The sequence below is a fragment of the Tupaia chinensis genome, unplaced genomic scaffold (genome assembly GCF_000334495.1).
Source record: "Tupaia chinensis unplaced genomic scaffold, TupChi_1.0 Scaffold000067_1, whole genome shotgun sequence".
NCBI classification, from domain to species: domain Eukaryota; kingdom Metazoa; phylum Chordata; class Mammalia; order Scandentia; family Tupaiidae; genus Tupaia; species Tupaia belangeri.
Window position 1 is genome coordinate 4,349,102 of NW_006159526.1, and position 3,703 is coordinate 4,352,804.

Consider the following 3,703-nt stretch of genomic DNA (forward strand, 5'->3'; position numbering starts at 1 on the left):
TTGTTCCTCTCCCCCTCCCCTGGCAGCGCCCCGGTAACCAGAAGCCCATCCTCTCTTCTCACTTTCCCCAAGCAGCTTCCTCCGTGTCAGGGCAGGCCCAGGCTTCTTGGCCCTTGGGCAGCCGGGGCATTTAGGAGCCCAGCAGCTCTGCATGCTTTTTGAAGACAACACGGAACAGTCTCCCTTTGGCCTCCTAACCTTCACTTCAGACTTTAGACTTTTCCAGAACATGCAGTGTGGTGGTTTTCTCCTCTGCCTCCCTTCTCCCGCCTCCCTCAGCCTGCTCTCCTCTGTCATCACCGCTTGGACATCCCCTCCCGTTCTGCCTGTTTGGGACCTGGCCTCAGGTTCTTCCCTTGGATTTAAAAACATCTTTTTAGATCAGTGTTCTTAGTATTTGGGGCGGGAGGCGGGGGGAGGTGGGCCGGCGGCGGGTTCTTCTAGCCTCTGAGGCCGGCGGCGGTTTCTTCTAGCCTCTGACAGCAGCTCTGGGATCCGTAGACGGGTGTAAGCGTGCACAGTATTTTGCATCCATTTCTGAGGCTCTTGGACTCAGGACTAGAACCCTGCTGTCGACCCAGAGCTCCTTTCTCCTCGTTGTGGAAGGACGGTCTTCTGCTTCCTTTTAGGTCCAGGCAGGATGGTGCCTTCTTAGTAGTATTCATGAAAATCAGGGATTTGTTTTTAGCTGCCTAAAGCTAAATGCTGGGTTCAGCCCCTTCCCCCTCCTCCCCACGGGCTGTTGGCACTGGCTGCTCCCCCCCTCCCCGCCAGTGCAGGAAGAGCCGGTCCCTGCACCTCCTCTGCCCTACCCTAACGCCCGCATGCAGCAAGGGCTGCCTGTCACCGACTGGCCTGCCGGAGTGGCTGGGGCTGGAAAGGGTTAAAAACTGCAGCGCGCCTTGCCTGGCGACTGGAATCTTTCGCCACTGCTGCTGCTGTTTGCTGCAATCCCCTCCCTGACATTTGTCCCTTCTGCCCAAAAGAGACAGAGCAGAATAGTGCCTTGCCCCTCTGTGCACGTGGCAGAGTGGCTGCCTCCAGCCTAACCAGGCACCCTTCAGGCACTCAGCACCTCCGAGCCACCAGGTAGGAAAATTGTTGCCACTTGGGTCCACCCTGCCTGGGCCCAGCACCTCCAAATAGGTGACACAGAAATTATTGGAGAGAGCCTCAGATGGCTCTCCTCGGCCCTACCCAAGGACTGGCCTGTTTCGCTGGAGCCTTCTAGAGCTGCTTGATTAGGCCTCTAGGGCAATTGCTCCCTTCACCCAGCCTCTGGGCGGATGAGACACGCGCCCATGGCATGCCACACCGCACCAGTGCAGCTGGTTTGGGGCCAGGGCAAGCATCGCTCCTGCCCTGGTGACTCTGAAGCACTGGGTGGAGGTCGGAAGCCCCTGGGTCCGGGCAGCGTCAGGCAGGCCTGGGGTTCCAGCCCATCTCAGACCCAGGTCTTGGAATCACCACAGCCCATCACTACCCAGGTTCTGGCTCGGCCTCGGCTCTAGACCCTGACTCTGGCGCGTGTCCGCCTTGCTCAGCAGGAGTGCCTTGTGGAATGGGCCTCGGCAGAGGGGGCTGGGCCCAGAGGGAGGATGTGTCCACACCGGCCGGCAGGCTGGCTGGCTGGGTGACTGACTCTCCTTCCTGCTTTTCAGGCTGACCAGCTGACCGAAGAGCAGATCGCAGGTGAGCACTCACCCCGTCCCCGCCCTCCCTGGAGCGTGCCTGTGTGCGGTGTCAGTGCACATGCAGAAGGGCACCCCACCCCAACACCACGGGCCCTGAGGCACCCCTTCCCCCGTGGCAAGGGCTGTGCCCTGTCCTGGCCGAAGGGCGCCGCCTGCCTCCCCGTGGGCCTGCAGAGCTCCTGTCCCACTTTAGGAGCCGCCCAGGAGGTGGCTCATCACGGCCACCTCTGCACTTGTCTGCGCCTCGTACTTCCTCCTGCGCGTGCGCGCTTCCTCCTCTGCCAGAAACACGTTCGCTCTCCATGGGCAGCCCTTCCCCCCAGGCCTTGGCTTACTGGCGGCCCCTCCGAGAGGCATCCCTTCACCTTCCCTCACGTCACCCTGCACGTTTCCTCCATTGCCTGCCTTGTCAGATTGACCGTGTATGGCGTTACCTGTCGGGTCCCCTGTTGCACGGTGTGAGTTTCTTAATCTCAGGGCTCATTTTTGTTGGTCCCTGCTGTGTCCTCAGGGCCTAGAACCTGGGGGGTGCCACGTTCATCTTTGCTGGCTAAGCAGAAACAAAGAAACCATCATAAATCTCCTGATAAGCCAAAAGAAGTCCCTGGGTCCCCCCCCATTGTCTTTGTCGCCCTCCAGAACTCCCACAGGGTCGGCTGCAGGGATCGCTGTGTGATCTGTTTCCCTGTCCTCTTTCTAAACTGGGCATCTGAGGACAGTGGCCAGCCCCAGGTCTGGCTCCATGGCCGGGGACCAGCACAAGTAGACACGAGGGACGACCGAGAGGACGGGGCCCAGGACCCAGCTGCTCTCTGCACCCCAACTTTGTGGTCTCGTCCAGCCAGCTCTGTGACGAGGACTGAGCACCCAGCTTCTGAAGTGGGCAGAGGCAGGCCTGGGCTTGCCTGCTGTCCTTTCTCCCCAGACCCCCAACACTGTCCCACTTGTGGCCTCCATTCTTTGGCCCCCATAGGCCGTGGAGACCCACCAAGGAAGAGCTCAAGAACTGCCTTGTTGGGACCAGCAGTTAGCATAATGGCTATGTCGCTGAACTCCCATGTAGCCAACCACGGTTCGAGTCCCAGACCCGGTGGCTTAAGCTCACATGCCGGGCACATGTGCGTGTGTGCCCAAGATCCCGAGAGGAGAATGGAGGAGAAGTGATTGTGGTGTGGCCATCCCCCCTGGGGGGTGATTTCTCGCTTTCTGTCTCTGTGTCTCTCTCTATCTCCCTGTCTCTGTCTACCTGGTGAACGCACGCGCTCTATAGCAAAAACCTCTCCAAAAAAAAAAGAACTGCCTTGTTTAGGCATTGTGAGCTCAGGGGGCCACATGCCCCCCCCCACCCTGAATAAAAGGCCTCAGCACCAGCAGATGCCAACATCCCCAGGGGCACTTATGCCCTCAGGGCCCAGCAGCTCAGGGTCACAGCCGCCCCACCTGCCACCCGTGCCCCAACTCTGCCCTTAGTAACATGCACACACTCCACTTTTCACCCTGTCCCCATTAGCAGACTGTCCACCACCTCACCCCAGCCCACGCCCTCTGGGAATAGGCTGCCAGGCATCTGTTCTCCCAGGGCTTGGGGGTAGGGAAGCACCAGGTGCCAAAACGGGCCCAGTGGGAGGGCAGGAGCCACGTGCTTCTCTCCCGCTCCTGATGCGTCCCCAGCTGTGGCCTTCCCACTCAGCACCACTCGCTCCTCACCCTCCCGGCTTGCAGCCACCCCTCTCCCCCCCACGCACCGTCCGTCAGCCCTGCTCTGCTGCCGGCCACCCCCACGCCTCTCCACACCACACTCGGCTCCTCCCCGAGCGGGCAGCACTCGGCAGGGAACAGGGCTGGCAGTGCCCGTCAGAAGGGAGTTGGTGCCCCCGTTTCCTCTCAGGCCGGCCGAGGCATTCTGCAGCCTCCCCTCCCCTCCCCTCCCAGCCTGTGGCCTCGAGCATGCGGCAGCCGGAGCGTTCTCATGGCCCTCCTTCCTGACTGCAGGCCCTCCAGTGACTCAG

General features: G+C 61.0%; 1 protein-coding gene across 1 annotated transcript in view; it reads left to right on the forward strand.

Annotated features, from left to right (window-relative positions):
* Window positions 1-3,703, forward strand: part of CALM3 (calmodulin 3) — a 10,139-nt gene that overhangs the window by 4,575 nt on the left and 1,861 nt on the right. Inside the window, exon 2 of the mRNA XM_006142101.3 lies at window positions 1,662-1,692. The gene's annotated coding sequence lies outside the window, so the exon portion shown is untranslated. The remainder of the gene's footprint in view (window positions 1-1,661; window positions 1,693-3,703) is intronic.